General features: G+C 41.3%; 1 pseudogene; it reads right to left on the bottom strand.

The window, feature by feature from the left end:
• Positions 1–10,000: 10,000 nt before the first annotated feature.
• Positions 10,001–10,433, bottom strand: LOC148016629 (large ribosomal subunit protein uL15x pseudogene; annotated as a pseudogene).
• Positions 10,434–24,021: the final 13,588 nt, after the last annotated feature.

The raw sequence follows: 24,021 nt of genomic DNA, 5'->3' as shown, positions 1-24,021 counted from the left end.
GGAGGGAAACCTTATACCCGCATAATGCCTCAAAAGGAAAAACCACAATGCTAGAGTAGGTGGAGTTATTATATGCAAACTTAGCCAACTGGAGTTGTGTATTCCAACTGTATGGTACATCATGGAAAAAGTTTCATAAGTAAGTCTCAAGACATTTATTTACTCTTTCAGTGTGGCCATCTGTTTGGAGATGGTATGGAATGGATGGAGCAAGCTTGGTGTCCACAAATGTGAAAACTGTTTGCCAAAAGTTGCTAGAGAAACAATGAGAGAGAGAGAGAGGGCAGGGAGAGAGAAACAAAGAGAGATGAAGGGAGGCAAAGAAAGAAAGGAAAAGAAAAAGAGAAAGAGTGGGTGGAGAGAGAAATAAAGAGGTGGAGAGAAAAAAGAATGGAGAGAAATATAAAAATAGAGAGCGAGAAAGATAAGTAGAGTCTAAAATGGAGGAAGATTATCAATAAGGGAAATAAAAACATCCAAAGTCAAGAACACGGATGTCTAACTCTATCCATTAGTTAATGAGCTCAATATTTGTGGGAGGAGGGGGTCACTATGAAAGATGTGAGTGAGCATGATGGTCGATGGTTTGCTAATATACGTGCCATTCTCAAGTAGACTATGCATGACTTTTTGAGATTCAAGGAGTGGTCTAGTAAGTGGGATTCCGTCCTTGTTGATATCTAACATGGCTCGTTCAAGTTTGTGTTGACTAGATAGGGGTATTGTGATAGGTCTGGTTACCTTAGGTTATCATGCACGTCCATTGTTGTGTGGGCCAAAATTAAGACTCCTAAAGGTCACAGACCATAAAGAAGGTATATTAGGAACATACCGCTTTCTTGCTAGAGTTTATATTAGGGACATACCGCTTTCTTGCTGGAGTTTCATGAACTAAGGGAAGGTTTTCTTGGATGACCTCTATCACGAATGAATGCTCAAAGTTGGTACGAGTTGAAATGATCCACAAGGAGTTACATCCAAGTAGAATGCGATGGTTTTCAGTTTTCTACGAGTTGCTGTATTGGATCCACATTAACAATTTGTTGGATCCTATGCATATTTTCAAGAATGTGGACATCTTATTATGGGACCATATCATAAGAAAGAGAGACACTACAAAGGCACGAATGGATTTGAAGGAGGTGGGTAAGATGGAGGCGCTCCTTACGCTCCTTGGATCTTGTCCACTAAAGAAGAGCGTATGGTGAAGCAAATTATCATATCTATCCACACCCCGATGGGTATGATGCATTCCCTTAGGTTTGATTTTTGTAAATATGACCAACTATCAGGATTGAAATCCCATGATTGGCATAAGATATGCCAAGTTTGTCCTGGCCTTGATAGCAAGAAATCTTAGTATTTCTCTATTTAGTATCTATTCGATGTTCATAATGCTTTAAATTTCTAACAGTTCGTACTACCAATCATGTATTACTGAGCTTTGTGCGACAAGCTCGGCCAGAAGGTTAGTATGGCTGAAGGTTGGCTAGTGTCGGAGGAATTAGTGCATATTTCAAAGTGGTTATCGATGGTGGATTTAGACAATAGTATGCTATGGAGGCTGAAAGATGATGACAACTGACCAGAGATGTGCTGGTTGAAAATAGGGTAGAAAAAACGATGGATGGTGCCATGGAGGAGAAATTGAATCATTTTTGTATATTGCATCATGCATCCATTGAGAAGTGGCTTGCTAGGTACAAGCAGACTAGAAAAGAGTGGGAGGAAGCAGCATTAGAATTTCCACGTAGTACATGCAATTGATCGGTTAAATATCTTGAGGGTATGGAGAAGATGCAATGGTTTATGTCTATGTGCTGGTTACATGAAGCTTTGATTGTAGCTTCGTGCAAAGGAGTATAGGTCTCTATTGAGCAGTGGGAATTCTCGAGGAGATGTAGTATGCAAGGTGATCGTATACTTTCTTTGTTGTCATATCTAGATTTTATATGCAATACCTAATCTAACTGTTTCAGTATACATTGCAAAATCTATAGCGCGGCATGGTCACACACATGATATTTTTGAGTTGAGTGTATTGCTAAAATGTGCTCCACAACAGATTGTGGTGTCATGGCAAGAGATCTCATGGTAGATCATTGATCGAAATATTGCAGTAGATGAGACGGAGTATTTTGGCAACTTGCAAAGTGTTATCTCAATGGATTATCATAGCTTCTTCATGATTATATTCAATGTAGAGTGGTTTAAAGTGGTATTGAAAGGAGATGGAGCAACTGTTTAGCAAGGTCCATCTGAATTTTTGGAGGCAGATTCTGAGAAAACATGGAACAATATGCGTGACAGGTTTGTCTTGTCAGGTCATTGTGAACAACAACATATTGGGGAACATGGGAATTTCCCATAAGTTTGGGACACGTGGTCAAATCTTTAGATTTGTCATAACTTGAACACTATAACTCCAAATCGAGTGCTATATAGCTCAATAGATTCCATTTTTCAAGTGCTTTCCAATGATAGGTCACATCATATGGTTTTGAGAAACTTATGGACATGTTATTTGGGTGCCACCTTTTTAGTATTAAAAAAATTGGGAATTGGGAGATTCCCCAACTCACTAATATTGTGTTGAATAGGTGCATGATTTTTTTTGGTTAATTTTTCAATGGTATAAAACAGTTACAAATGTTGATTTACTCTTATATGTGATATTGAACATGTAATCTTCTATCCAAATCATCAACAACCTTGATGGTGATATGTTGTGCCATCAACACCTCTAACATCCCTATTATGGACAAGGAGAGTATATAGGTAGAGGGGTTGATATTGCGGAAGGGTGGAGGGTGAAGAGGGCTTGGAGCGTGTAGGGGAGACATGCACGGGTAACGTAAATGAAGAGACATGAGGCTAAGGATTTTTTGAGAATGAAGTGGACTTCTCTTTCTGTGGTGACCTATGTGTAGACCTTCCAATGTATGCTAAGTTATACCAAGAGCTTGACATGGAGCCATAGGCCAAGTCATATTTTTGTCCACTTGCTCAATTCGTTGACAATTTACTTTTAAGGATACTTTAGTATATGTATTTTAATTAGCATCCTTTTTTGCAAAGTTATTTTATTGTGCTTTACCTAAATCCTTATATTGATTATGCTAACATGGTTTTTTGTCTATGCAAGTTACGTTTGATGATACCCAGAGAGCAGGATGAGTCCATGAATGACCAAGGACACGCACGAGATTCTCACATGTATGTCTCCCAATCAGATGGTTCGCTTTAGAGATATGGCAGACCAAGAGTTGTTGTGGATATTGTCAGGCCATTCTGTGACGTCTACTTCAGCATGGTTCAATGCTTCAATCTCCAGTAGAGGTGGAGTTGATGCTCTAGACTGGCCCCAGATGGAGGAAGTAGTTATAGGACCGAATAAGGAGTGGTTCTGGGAGGTGTTGGGAAGATGTAAATGCTATGAGTCTACGGTTGATTCCAGAGAGAGTTGCTACTCGTTCTCATATTGATTCTAGAGAGGGTGGCTCAAGTGGGTATTGTGGATACACCAATGTAGTGTCTCCACCTCGTCAGTCTGGTGGACACTTGTCACCTCCTAGGATTTGTCATACCTATAGAGACATCTACTCTTGTGACTTTGGGTTTTGCTCATCCATTCGTAGGTGGCATACCTATGGGTGCTACTTCGAGAGATACTACCCCCATAGGTATGCTAGATGTACAAGGCTCTCCTGATTATGCCCAGGAGCGTGGACACAAGTGGGAGTGGCTGCACCTTAGATATACCCCAGTAGGGTATGTATATCTTGTAGATGTGGCTGCACCTTAGATATACCCCAGTAGGGTATGTATATCTTGTAGATGATAAAACATGTGTTGTGATCATTGGATCCCCAAGAGAGAACCAAGAAAACGGGGTTTCCAGTGTACAAGAAAATCTATCTTGCACTATTAACAAATATCTTTTTCATATTTGATATAGTCACCACAAAGAAAAAAACACCGTGAACAAAAAATCTTCACTCAACTTCATAGAAACAATTCTCCTACAGCTTTAACTTGAACAAAATCCATCATACTCTTCATGTTCTTCATAGGTTTCTTTGATAGACTAAAAAACACAAAAGAATACACCACTTTGAATGGAAAGATATCACATATGATTCATCTTCAAAGTTTCCATAGCTTTTTCTCGCAATCTCTTATAGATAGATACATTGTTTTGGCTATCTCTAACTCACATACACACACTCTCTTTGACTCACATACACACACTCTCTCAATAGTACATCATCTCCTCACTACAATACTCAATAATCACTCACAATAACCCTTCTTTGGTCATGAATACCCCTCCTAAGAGGTATATCTGATATAAAAGGTCACCAGAGCCACTACAGTGACTTTTCATAGCTCACTATTGTCACTTCTCTCTAGTCTTCTCTTGAGTCTTCAATAGCTACTTCTTTCACTTTCTTGAGCTCTTTTGAACTTGCATTCACCTCTTTCCAAGGCTAGAAAACTTTCCCAAATTCACACTTACATTCCACAGAACACTTACAGAGGCATACAAAACAGAACAGGAACAGGAACAGAGGCTCTACAAAAGCTTAATAGAGGGTTACATGTCAACAAAAAGCATCCAACTCAACCAAAACCAATCAAAACCATAAAAAACCCTTCAATGAGCTTTTAAAAAATTTCAAACTTCATTAATCATTACTTCATACTTCCATACAGAAGAAAAATAGAATAAAACAGAAGCTATCAGAACAACAGAACCTTATATCTCTATTGAAAAATATCGTGAGCTTATCAAAACCATTCCATCTTATCCAAAACATTTTCAAGTCACTTCCAAACTAATCAATCATCATGTAAAACCATCCATTCAACCCACAAAAACAACAAAAATCAACCATGATTTGGGCTTTCTGGGAATCCATCAAAGCAGTAGCTTTAATCATTTGTTTATGAATGTCGCTGAGGGTAGCTTTTTGAGATACCAAGTTCTCCAAATCTTTCCTCAACTGACTAGTCACGGAATCAACTTTGTCTTGCAATGAATTATAAATCTTCGTGTAAATAGACTGAAGATAGGAAGTAAGGGAAGTCTCCAATGTAGACTAGACCACAAATCAACTGGGAAAGCAGAGGTCTAGCGGACATCGCCTGTTAAGAAGAATGAATATGCTTATCTAGCTGTCTATCCCTTTGGGCAGCAAATAAGTTAGGACAAGATAGGAATGAAGGGAGAGAACTGCTAGAAACAAGAGTGGCAGTGTCATGCATAGGAGGATTTGTAACTAAGACTGAAAAGGGACTAGATAGCCCCATGGTACATCTGCGTTTCATTCGAAAAAACTTGGGAGGGGGCTCATCCTCCGAATTTAAATTCAGCTGTAATGGAAAAGGAAACGGAACAGAAGGTGGAGGTTGCTTCGAAAGAGAAGTAGAATCAACCACTAGCACACCACCAGGAGGAGGGGCAAGAGTAATAATTTTTTGAAGAAAGACACCATAAGAAACGTCACATGATCTTTGGTGCAAAGCACATGCATGTGTGACTTTGGGGGATTCATTTTGAATTAGAAATTGTGTGTATAGCACGTTGTCGTGATGTTATGAGGACACAGTGTGAAAAAATATGGAATGCATCATCATCCGACTTTTTATTAATCAAGAGAGTCAATGTGATTTGAGTCATTAGTATTAGTGTGAGTTGCATGGATTATCCAAAAATACTAGATTTTTGGATAATTTTAGCCTATATTTGATATTATTTATTGTAAAAATCCAAAAAAGTTAGAAAAGCCTTTAGATTAGGATGGCATGCAAAAAGCAAGTGGCTTTTTTGGCGAATTTAGGAGATTTTTCATAAAAAAGACATTGACGAAATCGCGCGTGTCGCAATCGCTGTAAACAGGCTGTAAACTGCAAATTGAACTGAAAGAAGAAGAAGGACTGGTTTGGGAGATCTGTGAACAGGCGTCCTAAGGTTTTACCCCCCTTTCGGAGCCATCAAATTTGGGTTCCGAGCAGCAAAGAAGGAGCTGGAATTTTGATGCATGTTTTGTCTTACAAAGAAGGACCAGGAGATCTAATGCTTGGAGATTGCTTCTGAGTAGTGCAAAGATTCCAGGTTCTTTCAATACATATTGATTCAATTTATTGTGATTTGTTTTTGTAGTGTTTACCACTTGGGTATTCTCTATCTTCCCTTCCATCTCCTATTTCTACTTCCTTCTACTTCTGATCCCTGATGGATTCGACCTTTCGACAAAACCCCCTCCGACATTGGTGAACTCGATGTGAAAGTTCGTCAGAAGAAGGAAAGACAAGATGGGAGAATCTTCGAATACATTTTTGAGTGATGTTTTGCAACAATTGGTGCAAAATATGAATATGCTTATGCAGGTACAACAATAACAATAGGTGATGCAAGCTTCTGCTCAAATAGAAAGTGTTGTGATGAATGCTTTGCAAGTAGTTGAGCATAAGGTGAAGTTATTCAATGGTAGGAATGTATTTGCATATGTACACACCTATGCTCAGAAGATGGAATTCTTTGAAATGGCTCAATCTGCATGGAGCTAGTATTCTGTACGTGTTATTTTTCATGAACTAAAATTACATATTACTGAATTATACTTGCAGGATGCTAATTGGGTAGCCTTCAAGAAGACACTCAAGGAAGAATTTTATATTGAGGATACTAGTTTGATTATGCGCAAGACTTTTCAGGAGTGGGTTATACAACCTAATAAGGGTCTTGTGGCTACAGAATTGTTAAGAGAATTTGAAATTCGATTTGAGCAATTGGATCTCGCAGAACAACAAGCTCTTGCAAGTCAGAAAATTGAATTGTTTCTATAGGCAGCTGATCCTGAGCTTCAAGAGAAGCTTGATGATTTGCTGGAGGTCAGACTATAGAGACATGTTTGAAAACAGAGTGGAGACATGTCAAGGAAGCTGTTACTGCGCTTGTGAAGAAGCATAGAAGAAGAGAAAGATTGCATGTCTTTGGCTTGTCCACTGTTACGGGCAAAACAATTGAAGTATCCAGTAAGCCACACGCTTCTGTGGCTAACCCTATGGATGTACCTGCTATTGTTCCCTCTATTAGGGAAGGTGTCTTGGATTGGTCAAAGGGATGCAAGATCTTCAATTGAAGGTTTTAAAATTGGACGAAAAAGTACAAGAGGAAAGGGGACGGGCAGCAGTCCCTAAGCCTGGAAGAAGATGTATCTGGTATGATAGTTTGCAGTACGAGAGAAAAGGATTGTGCTGCCTATCAAGAGGCCTTGGCACGATAGCTTATCTTTTGGAAAGATGGCAAGATCCATGCACGAGAGACGGGATTGCTTCTTGCTTTGAATTTTGGAAAGGGAGATATGCAAAATTTGTTGGAAGACTTGGCTGTCCGAAATGCTTATGCAATGGTACATGCTTCTACTTTTGGTCTACAGTTGGATAGAATGCATGTCCAAGGGATGGTTGGTCCAAAGGCTGAAATATGGACACATGCTTTACATGCAGCTAAAAAGAGAAAGGTCATTGATAGTGAAATGTCTCATGCAGGGCAAGACATTCGTGGCATAACTGGTTGGGAATCATCGGTAGATGCATATTCAGTGTATGCATATTTAGCAAAGGTACAAAACACGGATGTACTTGTGGAAGAAAAATGAAAAAGAGATGAAGTTATTGCAGGGACATCTAAAAGAATGACAATAAGAAGTATGGATCAGCCTAAAGCTGCAAATCAGCCACCTCCCGAGCATGTTATGGAAGAGATCAGTCAAGAGCAAAAACATGATAACAAACAAGAGGGCAAAAAGAAGGGCAAGCAGCCACGATATAAGTTGCAATCTGACATTGAGACAACCACAGATCTTAAGAAGGTTCTTGAAGAACGAATCTTAAAAAATTGGGTGGAATTTACCTTGGGAGAGGTACTTGGCCAAGTGAGAATTTCATGATGAGATCATTGACATAATTAAAAGGAAGCGTCAGTTTCTTGGTGATACCACTAGTGTATTGCTGCAATTTGAAGAGGAAACTAGTTTGTTGGGTATTCGGGCTGAATATGAGCATGAAGTAAATACTAGATTATCTATGCAGGATGCTACTAATCAGTGGATAGCATGTGAAAAAGAGAAAAAGGTGGCTGAAAATGCATTGTCTTGTAGCAATATGCATGGTGGAGTAAGGCAAATGCAACAATATGGAGAAGAGACTCTAGGATTAATTCCTCGAAGTCACTACACAAGAAATCATTGGGCTAGAGCTACCACTGAAACGGTAGTGAAAATAGGGGAATGTGAAACTCCTTGTGTTGCTTTACTTGACCATGGGTCTGAGATAAATGTCATTGAGTAGGGATTGTATGAAAATGGTACATGGTCTGTGGACACTGATCATGGTTGAAGTATGAGGGCTGCAAATAATTCTTTAGGGGAGCTCTATGCTACATGTCCTAATGTAAAAGTGACGATTAGTGATGTACAGGAAAAGCAACACTTCTTTGTGCAAGATAAATCCTCATATACAGTGATTTTGGGACAGCCCTATATTACAAGTGTGCGTATGGAAACAAAGGTGCTTGATGATGGTTCTGCTTATGCAAGAGTCAGAAGCAAGGATGGGAGAAAAGCAATCCAATTTCTTACTGTTTGTGTTAATCATCCTAGAAATCATGATACGCTTCGAGAGTCTCCTTTAGTTTCAAATGCAAGGGAATTCAAAGACCTGGATTTTCATTAAGCACTGCTGTAATGCGGAGCTACAATAGTGCTATTTAGAGGGTGTACTCGCCTCTTGATGAAATGAAACATGTATTTACTATTGGTAATTCTCAGTTTACAACAAACAGTTCATGTTGGTTTAAGCCTATGGAAGCTATGTGTAGGGCTGAATGCATATCTATGAAATGGGCTATTAAGAAACTGAGAGCATTGGGGCTGTTAGCTGAAAATGATGGCATTTCATGCATCTTTTATGGGTTGAATATTATTGACACTATGGCTGAAAATTCAGCAACTATACATGCAGGAAATGAGGCCGAAAACAGAGTGTTGTTAGTATGTTCTTTGGATATGTATGATGTTATAGCATTGTTTGCTCAACAAGAAGGATTACAATGGGCTGAAGCACTTGTGGAGACAAAGTATAAGACAGTTGATAAAAAGGTGAAACCAATTGCTTTGCCACTTCCACCAGAGAGTGAGGGTATGTATGAAAAAGTGTCAAGGCAGGCAAGCTTACGAGATCCTAAAGATATAGGTCATCAGTTTACATCTGAAACATTACAGGAATTAAAAGTTGGTGTAGAAGGGTTTCTTTTGCTTGCTAAGAGAGACTGTTTTATGCAGATGTTGGCTAGACATGGGAAGGTATTTGCATTTCAACCAAGCGAAATGGGTTGTGTGGATCCAAATGTTGTCTCTTGAAAATGTAAAAAAGAAGTATCTTGAATTTTCAAAAAATTTAACAAAAATTTTCTATTAATTTTTTACGATTTTTTGTAAATTTCTAAATCATTTTTAACGTGATAAATGATAGTTTTACACACAGAAATTATGTGCACATCGGTTGTGTAAATGTAAACAAAGTCGCAAATATCAACCTTTAGTGGCTTATCAGTAAAAGGCTTTCACAACAATAAAATGAAGAACCTTTAGTGGCATATCAGTAGATAAAGTCTCTACTCGATGTCCCATCATGCCAAATAATACTACCTACCTGTAAGCCGACTAAGTTTGCACACAGATAAAAATTGTATGGCAACAAAAACATTATGCTAAATGGTACTAAGCACCGATTCGCTATGAACACAGACAAAAATACTAAAGGAACAAAATCAGTCAATTGGAAAATTTAGATACGAAACAATTGACCTGTAACAAGATTAGGCCGTACACGTTTGAGCATTAAGCTTACAGAAGCTCTGCTCCAAACATCCAGAAATATATAAACTCCAATATAGAGCCTAAATCTAGACATGATATCCACGAGTAGGAAGCTAGGCAGTTAGAGCAATAGCACCATCGGCCTCCTTGATCTTCTTCTCAACAAGCTTAGAGAAAAACTTGGCCTTAAACAACAAGGGGTTGGGAAGGCAGCTCGCCCTTACCAAGGACCTTGAAGAAGCCATACGTGATGTCCAGGAGAGGGGCCTTCTCACCCGCCGCAGACTTGACAGTATCGGGGATCAAGGACCAAAGGCGGTCGACGTTGACGATGGGGCAGTGGAACTTGTTCATAGTCTTGTGGAAGTAGCGCATGCCGACCTTGCCGAAGTGCCCCGGATGATACTTGTCAAACAGGATACGGTGGTGGTGCAAGCCTCTGGCGTTACCTCGCCCGCTGGGGTGCTTCCTGTGCTTGCCGATACGGCCATGGCTGGCGCTCACGTGGCCTCTCTTCTTCCTATCCTTCTTCGAGCACGTCGTCATCACTCCCTCCCTTTTCCCCCCTTCCCTCTCTCCTCACCTCCGTAGGGTAAGGCCCGATTCAGACTGGGCGGAAGGTCACATAAGTATAGGCTCGTGATGCTGACATGTTAAAAATGGATTTGTCAAGATGATTTTAGCACGAAGAAATACATGTCCGACCTCATTGTGCTGGGCAAGGCCCATTTATTAAAACTCACAAGAGTAGTGCCATGCGTTTTATTCGCCAAATGACTTTTGAAGTCTTGCAAGTGAATCAGCCCCCTTCTCCTCAAGGCGCAGGAATCAAGGTGCGTGTCTTTCTCTCTCTCTCTCTCTCTCTCTCCATCCAATCCCTTTCACATGAATTCAGACAGCTCGATTTTCTTCAAGAGAAATTTATTTCCTTCGAGCTTAAGATTTACGATTACAAAAGGTGCCTAGCAATCCAAGATCATATAATCAATCTACCTGTAGTAGGATATCTTCAACCGTTTTGCTCTTGAGCTTACAAGTCAAAACACAAAGTAAACAAACATATAAATTATTGCTAACTTATTTATATTGTTTCACTCTGATATCATATGTAACCTCCATGTCAAACAAACCCTCAACAGCACCATTTGGATAGCTCATCAAGAGATAGTCTTAGGCAACGTCGTTTAGAACTTCCTTGGAATATTAGTGTAACGTGCTTGCCTATTAGTTGTCCAAGCACGTTTTAGCGGTCCATCGAGTAACAAATCTAAGCATCACCGCCCAACACTCCCAAGGAATGTTTTGAAGTTTGTCGCCTAGGGTTTCTTGAGTGCGCCTCGCAACGGAACGTTCACGGTCAAACCCACTAGGATTAACCTGAAATCTAGGTTTCTAGGGCCAAGGTCTCCTAATAGCATTCTAGGGTCGGGTTTTTGACATCCTACTTTACGCAAACATACCCAATTCGAAGCTGATCCATACCGCACTTGGCTCAAAGAGAATGAGTAATGAGAGGGATGCACCACTCAACCTCTCTGCCCATAGGGCATAGTTCCATTTCGGTCCCCTAAAACGGCATGAATCGAGTTCTAACCTAACAATACCTAAAGTCGAATGGCGATAAATCCTTGTGAGAAGCCTCCTAGTTCTTTGGAACCACCCTGGACGGACCCGTCAAGGATTCCATCCACCCGCTTCCCCTAATAGCTTTATTTTTCTAATTAGTTCATACCACATTTACGTGCGACATTTAAAATCAGCTTCATTAATTAAGCATTTTAGGGCACATGGTTTGTTCGCATAATTTATAGCACAGACACGAAAACAAAACAAGCAGCCCTTTTGTCAAACAAGTTCCTTAACTTATCTTCAAGTTAATCTTTGTCTCCTGCCCATACAGGAGAATTATGTATCCCTTCTATCCAACAGAAGTACCCGGTCCAAATCACATGGCACCAAAATTTCCATCCTTTATCTAGAATATGATCTTCCAATGCCCTAGACGTTGGGCTCACAGTAGTCTATAGTTCCATTCCGGTCTAGGTAAGGGTTGTCCAAAGCTCCACTGACCCCAAGCGACTTAGGAGTGAGACACAACTTCAGTTTGGTTGGCCTTTTCATCACTCAACCTTTGGCCTGCGAATCGAGCAATGCCCTCTCGAGGTATTCCGCAGTGTGATCTTAGAGATGATCCACCCGTGCAAAATATCCTTCCTTAATTAATTCAATTAAGAATCAAGCACAATCAAGGCAATAAGCCTAATATCATCTTCCAGTGAAACATTTTTTTATTTCCCATGGCTTCTTCTCATTAGTGACCCTTGCCATGCATTTACCATAAATCACAAGCACTTGGAACAATCATCCAAACAACAAACCAACAACCAGTTGAATGTAAAAGCATTTAGGATGTTGTTTAATCAACCGACAAAAAAAAGCAATTGTATTCTTCCCAAGCAATACAAGAATAGTTGCGATAACATTCCCATTGCATATCTGCTCTCCCCCTTGGGATCAAAGAGCGATTTTATGTAAAATTTACTTAACACTTGTACGCACAATTTTTAATGTCATTCTTTTTATGATTATGCCATTCATAACCTTTGACCAAATCTTCCTAGTAGTTGCTCTATTGACGAATAAGCCATATGCAACTAGGTGCAATTAACTTCCCTTGATACATATACTTTGCATGCTCCATCTCGCATAAGAGAAGATGGCTAAGTCGAGGATCGTGATAGAGGGAATTGAGCTAACTCTCTCCCTTACAGCCTCTCAGGGTAACTCTTCTCTCTCTCTCTCTCTCTCTCTCTCTCTCTCTCTCTCTCTCTCTTGGAGGGGTATCCTTCTCTCTTGCAGCCTCTCGGGGTCTCCTTATGCTTTCTTGTGCCTCCCCATGCCTCATATTTATAATTAAGTAGAGAAGAGGGGATGCGGTTGAGAACAAGAATTGTTGGTGGAGGGACTCTTTGAAAACTTAGTGATCTGATGCTTAACTCATAAATCTGATGGCTCCATTGGCTCCAAAAGTGGGCAAATCCTCATGACAGTTGGTTAGAAAGCTTTCAAATCACTCCTTTCTCTCCCTATTCGAAGTGTTGTCTAGTGCTTGTAGAGTGCGATAGCGGCGTGCGCGATTTTGCCAATCACTCTCTTTATCTTTTTTTTTCTTTTTATAAAATCTCCAAAACTAACTACAACATCACTTGTCTTTTCTTTTAAATGATATCCAGTTCTATTTTTTTAGGATAATATCTAAAATATGCTAGTTTTTTGCCCAAAAATCTAATACATTTTTTACCATCCATACTATACATATTAACACTAGTGATTAATACGGCTCATAACTCTCGTTCATAGTGTAACTTCTATGAAGGATGGCTATGGTCCTTGTTAATCCGAGATAAATGTCGGATTACGACTCTCGATTTTTATTTTAATATATATTTTTAATTAAATAAAAATTGTTAGCTATTAACATTAGTTAGTTTTTACCTTAGTTAGTCTTTAGTTAGCAATCTTACTAACTTATTAATTGACAAACTAACTTTCAAACTAATCAACTAACTTTTATTGCATGGAAATATTATATCCTCCTCCCCTTGGAGAAATCAAGATGTCCTCATCTCGAGAGAAACTGGAAAGACAAGTATTAATGGGGCTTAGGGCCTATGGGCTAGGACCCACCATGCATCCGCTGTGCTACTCTTAATGTTTCAAGTAGTGCACTCATATTATTCCAATTAACCATAGGTATGAGAGTAGAATTTATTCTCAATTGTATTACATGTCGATTAAGCACCTAGGATTTTTTAGTCATCCTGATAAGACGATGGTTCAGAGAAGTGTTCAGGCCATGGCAAAACTTGGATACTTGTTGTGCAATATCCATAGGTGGCGCATATTTTAGTAGGGTTCAAACTTTGAGTAGTAAGCTTCTAGTGTTAATTCCAACATTAATCAATCACGCATCATCATGAAGTTTTGCTCTGATACCAACTGTAATGTGCTTGCCTATCGACTGTCCAAGTATGTTTTAGCAATCCATTGAGAAATGAATCTAAGAATCACTACCCGATACTCCCAAGGAATGTTTCGAGGTTTGTCGCCTAGGGTTTCCCGAGTCTACCATCGCAACGGAAGGTTCATAGTCAAACCCACTAGGATTGACCTGAAATCTCGATTCCTAGGGCCAAGGTCTCCTATTAGCGTTCTAGCGTTGGGTTTTGGACATCCTACTTTACGCAAAGATATCCAATTTGAAGCCGATCCATACCAAACTTGGTCCAAAGAGCATGGGAAACGAGAGGGATGTGCCGCTCAACCTCTCTGCCCGTAGGGCATAGTTCCATTCCGGTCCCCTAAAATGACATGAATCGAGTTCTAACCTAAGAATACCTAAAGTTGAATGGCGATAAATTCTTGTGAGAAGCCTCCCCGTTCTCTGGGACCACCCTGCCCCATAGGACGGACCTGTTGGGGATTTCGTCCACCCGCTTCCCTTGATAGCTTTAGTTTTCTAAATAGGTCCTACCACATTTACGTGCGACATTTAAAATCGACTTCATTAATCAAGCATTTTAGGGCACAAGGTTTTTTGCATAATTTATAACACAGACACAAAAACAAAATAAGCAGTCTTTTTGTCAAAAAAGTTCCTTAACTTATCTTCAAGTTAATCTTTGTCTCTTGCCCATACATAAGAATTATGTATCCCGTTTGTCCAATAGGAGTACCCAGTCCAAATCACATGGCACTAAAATTTCCATCCTTTATCTAGAATAGGATCTTCCAATGCCCTAGACGTTGGGCTCATGGGAGTCTACAATTCCGTTTCGATCTACGCAATGGGGTGTCCATAGCTCCACTGATCCCAAGCGACCTAGGAGTGAGACACAACTTGAGTGGTTGGAATTTTTACCACTCGACCTTCGGCTCATGAATTGAGCAATGCCCTCTCGGGGTAATCGGCGATGCGATCTTGGAGATGATGTGCAAAATATCATTCCTTAATTAATCCAATTAAGAATTAACCACGATCAAGGCAATCAGCCTAATATCATCTTCTAATGAAACATTCCTTTATTTCCCATGGCTACTTGTCATTACTGACCCTTGACATGCATTTACAATAAATCACAAGCACTTGGAACAATCATCGAAATAACAAACCAATAAACAGTTGAATATAAAGTCATTTAGGATATTGTTTGATCAACCAACAAAAAAAACCAATTGAATTCTTCCCAAACAATGTAAGAATAGTCGCGATAACATTCCCATCGCATATCTGCTCTCCCCCTTGGGATCAAAGAGCGATTCTATGTAAAATTTACTTAATACTTATATGCATAATTTTTAATATCTTTCTTTTTATGATTATTCCATTCATAACCCTTGATTGATTCTTCCTAGTAATTGCTCTATTGACGAATAAGCCATATATAACTAGGTGCAATTAACTTCCCTTGATACATGCACTTTGCATGCTTCATCTTTCGAATATGTGAGTGTGGGAATTCTCACTCAACAGCCAAGACCCACGGACCGCTTATTTCTTCAAGCGTTTAAAGGGAGCTCTAATGGCTACCTCTCACCTAGCCGACGTGCCTCCAATCCTATGAATGTAGTGAGCTTACCTTGATGCCGAAATGAGTTACCTCCTCCTTCATGCACACTGGTAGCTTCATGATCCTAGATGCTAGCTCAAGCATCCTTAAGCCTCCTCCTTCAACCTCCATCCACCATAGCCATGTGCGATTGAGAAAAGAGAAGAGAAGAGAAGAAGAGAAGGTAGGGGGAATGGTAAAGAGCTTCACCCTCTTGATCCCTCACTCCCACGTGCTCACTCCCTCACCCTCTCAATCTCCCTCTCTCTATATCACACACACACACAACCAAGAGAAGAGAAGAAGAGAAGGAGAGACGTCTCTTGTTAGCCACACACCAAAGAATGAGATTTCATTCACTTTTTGAACTTTATATACAAGCCCTAAAACCCCATGGGCACCCATCCCTTTTTACATGACCGGCCTTTGTGGCAAGGCCCTTTTTCCTATTTTCATTTTTTTTGCCTCATGCCTTAGGCCTACACCCATATATTCTTTTACAAATGGCATAGGAGGGAGCCTAGGGCTCTTTTACAAGAGTTTTTAGAGTTTTTTGAGGCTCCTTCTATTTAAAATTTCGCTTTTGCCTCAGCTTAGCTTTTAGGAGTAGCCTTTGCGTCTTTGCTCTTTTTTGTTTTTTTTTTCACTTTTTGCTTCATATTTCTACCATCTCGAATTGAGGTTAACTTTACATCCCTCTGAGACGCGTGCCAGTCCCATGGCACTTCGAGGTCTTTGTTGTGGAAGAGTGGGGTCTTGGCCAGTGGATGGTGGGGGGGTTATAGGGCCGCATGTGGACTCGTTTGATTGGGAAGCTTTGGTAATGATTTGGATGGAGAATCCAAGGTGTGTTGAGTGGATGATGGGGGCTTCCGAAGTTGGTGGTTTGCAACATCCTGTTGCACATGGAAGGAGAAAGTGCTCGACCTAAGGGGAGCGTCTACCTCGCCGTGCGGTGCTCTATGACTGTGCTGGTGGAACATGGAGTTGGGTCTAACCCTAGGAAGCTTGGGTGATGTCCCACACTTGGTGTGTGTAGCTTAGGTCGACAGGTTTAACCATAGGCGAGTGTTATCTCCTTAGGTATGTCTTGCCCTTGGGGTGCCCTAAGTGTGACGTAGGGAGGCAAAAAGGGTTAGGGGATTAGGAATGGAGCCGGTCGACTGAGGCCACCGGACGTGTCTAACTTGAGGACCCCTAGGTGCAATGACTGTGAGCTATGTGCCGCGACTTGCGTTTGGACATGTTGCGAGCTCCTTTCATTGTTAGTTGTTTACTTTAAAAAAATAATAATTTAAACCTTGCTGAGGTATAAGATTCGGGCAGTAGCTAATTGCTAGTTCTCGTCATCAGAAGGTGGTGGTTAGGGGGATTTAATGGAGTGACTCAAAATTTTTTGGCTTTGCATAAAACCCTTAAGGTTCAACCGGACTTGGAGAAAGATGGTGGAGAGGAATGGGTGGTTACAGCGGGTGAATTGGCTGTCACTCATATCCGCAAGAATAGCGAGGTAGAAGGAAGGTAGAAGGCTGGTTTGCATCATTAGGCATGTCATTGCATAGCTATCAATGGCGTTAGGGTCAAAAAAGAGTGGGGGGAGACCACATTCCGCCGGGGTGGGGTCCTGCCTAAGTAAGATATTTAATAGCCTAAGATAGTTGCATGTGGTAATGAAGGTGGGATTGGGACAGGAGGAAAAGTCAGCAATAAAGCGGGTCATGGTGGCATCTAGGCTATCGGAGGTGAAGGTGAGGGCTATGGCTAAGATGGTATTACAGGGGTTATATAAGACGAGGAAGTTGTAATGGCCATGGGTGTTTGCATCAAAGTCTACTCCTACCCTACAAGGATACGCCATGAAAGTGTTGATAAACACGAGATCTAGAGCATGGCAAAAGCTATGGAGGTTGGAAGGTAGAGATAAACCTCATGATGACATAGACAAAGAAGACAAGACTGTTACACAAGTGAATTAGGTTTCAAGATTGAGACTTGAACTCATAAACATATTCTTGTGTATTAGACAGACAATGACGATGACACTAACTGAAAGAGGAAAGCATCATGATATTGTATTCATCTCATATGAAAGTGACATCCAAGTACAATGTTATATAGAACTAGGTAGTAGCATTCTGCACCACTGTGCTTATGGGATTCAGGACCTCATCCTAGACTGCTTGCTTTCCCTTGCCTACTGCTCCATACAAAGAGGCATACAAGTGGATGTGATTGCTAGATTCTCAACACCCCTCCTCAATCACAACCAGGGAGGCACAAAGTGTGTAGAGGCTTTAGTGAGAGCAACACCTGCAAAGTGTGGGCATACCACAAACATGGCAAAACACCAGAGGCTGTCGCAGAAAAGGCTAAGTGTGGGTACCACAAACATGGTGGACATCCAGAGGCTGTAACAGGGCCTCACAAAGTGTACAGAGACTGTAATGCCAGGTTACATGAGGAGTTTACAAGCTTATGGTAGGAGCATCAATGGCAAGTACATACAATAAAAAATCTAGTAAAAATTTAGGTCAAGGACCAGCAAGCCCTTGTGGTTTTCTATATTTTTAGGTATGGCATTATGAGCATAATAAAACTTCTTGTCCTTCTTCATCTTGATGTAGGTCTTCTTGTCGGTGTAGTCCAGCTTGCTCTTTTTGATTTTGTACTTGTTATTTACTTTGCTTGTAGCTTCAGTCTTCATGTCCATGTCCATGTCCATGTCCCCCTCAAGCAAATATACCGTCATTTTTGAGGCAACGGAAATATCTTCAAAATCTTGCATTATCCCAAAGGTGGTAGACATGTCTTCAAGTTCTTCAATTGAGCTCATTGATTGTACTTTAATGTAAGCAGCTCCATGTCTCTTTGCAAGTAGAATAGAAACATCTTCTATGTAGTACCAGTGAGCAACAAGAGTAGTTATGTCACTCCTGATAAGAAGAATCCACTTAAAAATCTTCATGTTTGGCAAATGCATCAGCATCAAATGAGTGAGATTAGACCACCAACGAGTTGATTTTTGAATGTGCTAAAAAACACGTGCCAAGAAGCACATAATTAGTATCAAGAGATACTATGCTTGAACTTCAAGTGGGTTGCCTGATCTTCAGGTGGGTGCTTGGATCTTTAGGCGTGTGCTGCAAATCTTCTTCTTCAAATCTGAGTAACAAATGCTTCAGTTGATTGAGAAGAAGAAAGAGCTTAAAGTGAAGGAAGAATCTTGAGTTAAAGTGGCTTGGTCTTCTCTTGATGCTTGTTGTTGAATGCTTGGTCTTCCAATCTTCAAAAAATATCCAAAGATCTCCAAGAACTTCCCCTCCTTGATGTGTGGCACTGACTAAATCAGTGAATCTGGATGTCAAATAGGGTGATCCAAGTAGCAAGAGTGAGAAAAAAAATGGTTTATGAGTTTGAAGCTCAAAGGCTATGGAGTCCCTATTTAGGGTTCTGACTAAACCAGCTCGTGCAGACAATCAGCAGAGCAATTCGAACCAATACTCAGTGGGGAGAGAGCTTATGAGCCATCCTTGAATTGCCCTATGGTCGCAGGGGAGATCGCAGTCTGTGCGCGCAAGGATAGCAGTACGACCTGATATAGGCGTAGAATTTCCAGCGAGCTCAAATTCACGCAATGCTGGGCTCGATGATGAGAAATGTTGGACTGTGATGTATCACAGAGCTTCGCCACGAGTAGAGGAATGTCTCTCTAGAAGGAATCGTGGGCTAAGATGGCCTGTAGAGTAAGATATAGAAGCTCCAAGTGCTGTATGTCCTGTCTGGCTATAGCTGCCAAACAGTGGCTATGGGGTTCAAGTGAGAGATTGGAGTCATACACTCACACTGAGTTGGATGTGAGTTGGATAGAGGTTGAGAGGAATCAAGAGAGGCTGGAGAAGCAATGCCATGCCCAACTAGCTCTGATATCATGTTGATAAACACGAGATCTAGAGCATGGAAAAAGCTATGGAGGTTTGAAGGTAAAGATAAACCTCATGATGACATAGACAAAGAAGACAAGACTATTACACAAGTGAATTAGGTTTCAAGATTGAGACTTGAACTCATAAACACATTCTTGTGTATTAGACAGACAATGACAATGACACTAACTGAAAGAGGAAAGCATCATGATATTGTATTCATCTCATATGAAAGTGACATCCAAGTACAATGTTATATAGAACTAGGTAGTAGCATTCTGCACCACTGTGCTTATGGGATTCAAGACCTCATCCTAGACTGCTTGCTTTCCCTTGCCTACTGCTCCATACAAAGAGGCATACAAGTGGACGTGATTGCTAGATTCTCAACAGAAAGCAGGGTTGTTTCTCTTAGAAGGGAGGGTATTACAAAAAGCCATCCATGAGAACACATTGTCGTTGTAGATGCGTCTCCACCATAGTGGTTGGCACTCGTATCCAGGCACGGACCAAGACACTTCAAAAACCTTATTTTTTCAGCACTCAACAATGGCTCGAAGAAAGAGAGGAAAATCCTTTTGTTGTGGAGTACTGTCAAGGATTTCATATCAAGGATTTTCTTTTGTTGCATAGCCATTTCCACTTCCAGCTCGGCCATCGCTATCTTTCTTTCCTCCTTTGCCTTCTCTAACTGAGAGAGAAATTCAGCAACATATTCATCATAGTTTGCTGGTGGCATCATAGTAGTAGGGATTGGAGTGGCCAAAAGCTTCCATCTTTTGGAGTTCCGGATCTTGCTTAGACTTGATATTTGTGGCCGACCTTTTTTGCCCAATGGCCATAGTCTCCACACTATTTTCTTGTGCTAGTTCCTTATTGATGAAGTACTGCATTCAGGCTATAAAACTGTTTACATCAGCGCTGGCCGGGATGCTTGGAGTGAAAGTGGTTGCTTCGCTGGTGGGCACCAAGAGGGATGGGATGGGAGCCTTACCCTTGCCTTCGATGACCACAAGTGGCATGACTTTGGGTACATGAGTGCTTGAGCTGAGTCTGTCATCCCTGCGTGGACTTAAAACCCCTAGGCCATCAAGTCGGCTTTGTTGTTCTATGGATCGGCGAGTTGCTTTGACCATGTCTTCCTCCTCCTTTCTCCTCAACTCTGCCTTCTTTTCCACAACTCTTCTTTCTCTCTCTTCCTCTGTTTTCCTTGACTCTTCGGTGAGATTTTTAGCTTCTTCCTTCTCCTTCTTCCTCTCCGCAGCCTCTCTTAGGGATTCCCTCTTGGCTCTCTCTAGATCTTCTTTTTCCTTCTTCTTGCTCTCATTCTATTTCTTCTTTTGAGCTGTCTTTTTAGTGGGCTTATTTTTTTTTCCCTTTCGGATAGCCTCCTGATCCTCCTTCTCTGTCTCAATTTCTGTCCTGTCGCTTGATGGCTCTTTCCCTTGATGGATCAACGAACTATCTGGAGTCTCATCCGCTCCTTCGTTTCCTTGTTGGGCTTATTTTACAGCCTCCTGGATGATGGCCATTAGCACACTTCCATACCCGATGAAGGAGGCTTTTGAGGAAGGTTTCTTCCTCCTCTCAGTATTTTTAGAGGCTGGGGATTCTCCGCATGCCTGCCTACTGCCCAGGGCTAGTGCTTTGGTTGCTTGGTCTATAGTCTTGCGTACGTAGCCATTCCAGTCCACCTCATCCAAGGTGTGGGTTGCCACATTCTCAAGCACATGCACACTGATTGAGTGCATGAGGGAGTTATAGCACTCGCTGGAGAAAAGCGAGTGCACCAATTTTGTATGCATGTGGATCTCAGCATTGGGGATATCCTGTATGCTGATGTCGTCGTTTGTCAAAACATCCTTTCTCTTCATCTTTAGCATAGTATATACATCTCTCTTATGTTTCTTCTCCCCCTTAGGTTTCATCCCTAGTGCCTTCTCCACCAAGGCCTGGTTCAATGGCACCTGCACCTGTCAAGCATTCTCCCCTCTTCACACAATCACCGTTTCACATTCTTGATCGAGGTTGTATGTTCTTAGAAATTCCACACACTTTGTGTGGTTAGGCTCCTACGCAAACTTCTCCAGGTACTTCGAGAGGTTACACTGTTCCACTACTCTCCTTTAGGCCTCCTCCTTGGCTACCACTTTCTCCAGGTTGTGGATGCTATGGAATTTTAGTTGATTATAAGCACGGTTTTTTATGCTGATGTCATACTATGTCCTCTCCTCCTCCTTGAAAGGGAGTCGGTGAGCGCGATCTTGCTGCGACATCTTTCGTTCATGTCATGAACCATCATTCCCATTAGTGCTTCCGAAATAGTTATTTATTGAAAAGAAATGCTTTGTGTTTGTTGAATGAAAAGATTTAAGTTTCAACAAAAACTTTCCTTTTAGATTTTTCACCCTTTATTTCAACATTTTTGTGACATTTTTCATCAATCACAAATTAACATGTTTATTTCCTTCCTGCGTTTAAATGTCGACTGAGGTTTTCACAGCGGTGTGTTTTTTTCTCATGTGTTTATGTGTTTGCTTGATTTTGATTGGTTTTGATTTGACTCACTCACCTTATCCCCTCCCCTTATCCCTCATGTGGGAAGAATCCTTCCTAGGATTGAAGGCTAGCGAGCCCAAGGCATTCAGTGTACGGGTCAAGTGTTTACTTTCGCATGAGCCAAGCATAGAAGTCTGGATTGTACTCCAACTGAGCATCGTGGTCCAGATCAAAGGGTCGGCTACCTATGTGTGTGATGTAAGTAAGGACATCTATTAGGACATCGCCGTAATCGATACGACTAGCAATATGTAACTCTTTCTCTGTCAGGAGGCAATCAAGGTAATTGTGTCCTTTGATGTGCTCTTCTAGGGGTCGGTCACGAATAGTTGTTAACACCCTATACAAAGTTGGGGCGACATAAGTTGGGTTGTATTCCAATGTCTTGATGGCACGTCACTGCTCAGCATTGATCATTATTTGGCATCCTTTGAGTTCCCATTGCAATTGAAGAGCGTACCAGTTCCGTAAGAATGGGGATTCGGTTTCAACAAGCTGTTTCAACTCCTCGGTCAGTGATAGCAGAAGAGGCTTGCTTATCTATGACGTAATGAGATGTTGTTTGATGGCTTGCTCTGTAGATATCTCAGTGCAAAGAAAATCTGTAGCTAAATGGGGTGCTTTGACGAATGCAAATTTGAGTGTGTCCCATAAACAAGGCATTGTACAAACTTATGTCACATAGGGCTCTTGCAACAGGTCCAAGTCCAAGCTGTCATAACTCAGAGCCTGCGACATGAATGTGGTATCTAAGCGTCTAAGGCAAGAAATGACGTCATTCCCTGTGTCTTTGGCTAGATCTGCGGGCCAGTTTCAAGAATGATTTCCATTCATAAGAGGGTCTAAGGCTTGTGGGTGGTTGAGGTTTGATAGAACTAGAGAGTTTGGCAGCAAGTAGTTGCCAGATTGGTTGTTCCTGAGATTGCGACTGGGTCCCTTGCCTAGTGGGCTAGGACAACTCGACCGCAAATGGGGCACCACTATTTGTGGAGGCAGCCTCTTGAGTCTTGGTTAAGTTGCATGGTATGGGTTCAGGAGTAGCAGGCTGAGATTTGGGCTGGTAGACCTGGTCATTATTCATGGGCATAATCAGTTGTGAGTCAATGGGCTTGGTGTCTCGAGGCTTCTGTGGCATTAGGCCTTGACACATTGTATGGTTGAATATGGTTACGTGTGAGGGTGGCATTTGATCAGTGCTCTTGGCTGTTTTAGACTTAGGGATCCATATCCACGCATTACCATCATAATAGCCTTGTACCTGCAACTGGGTCTTAGAAACCCATTGCGCCTTGACCACATATCATTGTCTATAGCTTTGTTTTGGTCTCCTAGGTTTTGAGGTTGCGTTGTTAGCCTTGCGAAGGCATGGCCGATTGCTTTTCAGTGGCAGGCTCTAACGTTTAGGTACCCACCTTGATTGGGGTTCATGGGCATTGACCTTGGCTTTAGCAAGTTGTTGGCATAGAGGCTTGGGGGGTGTAACAAATTGCAACCCTCCTCCTTGGACTTGGCTGAATGTGTGTCTACCGGTGGCATTGCAGGTCTGGTGGGAGTTGCGTAGCCCTTGCTGAAAGCTGCCACTATGCGGACATTGCCAATGGCTAAGTGGATACACTATGACTCATAATCGACATTGCAATGAGCTTGCTTTTTAAAGGTTTGACCCAGTAACGATTTGGTGCCTGCATTTTCAGCATTCGACAACACATAAAATGTCATTGGTATGCTCTCAAACTCAATAGAAATCGTGACCGTGCATTTTCTTAAGAGTGTGTATGATTGACCCCCATATGGGCTCAATTTGGTGGTAATGGGTTGTACTTGTGGTTTGCCAATATGGATCCAATGATCGTGCGTTAAGACATTGAAGTTTGCTCCCTCATCGATCAATGCATTGATAGTGCATGTTTGCTTGGCAAGCAATGACCGTGATGCAGAGGTAGGCAAGTTCTACAGTTTCCTCATCTTCATCGTCAATCTTCGTGATTATGGCTACTCGTACTTTGACCGACGGTTCCAACATTGGTGACTCGTGCAAAGGAT

This window comes from Lygodium microphyllum, chromosome 23, assembly GCF_053477565.2.
Source record: "Lygodium microphyllum isolate KBCC chromosome 23, Lygodium_microphyllum_v1.1.10, whole genome shotgun sequence".
NCBI lineage: Eukaryota > Viridiplantae > Streptophyta > Polypodiopsida > Schizaeales > Lygodiaceae > Lygodium > Lygodium microphyllum.
Note: the sequence above shows the minus strand (reverse complement) of the source record. Positions and strands in the feature narration are given on the sequence as shown.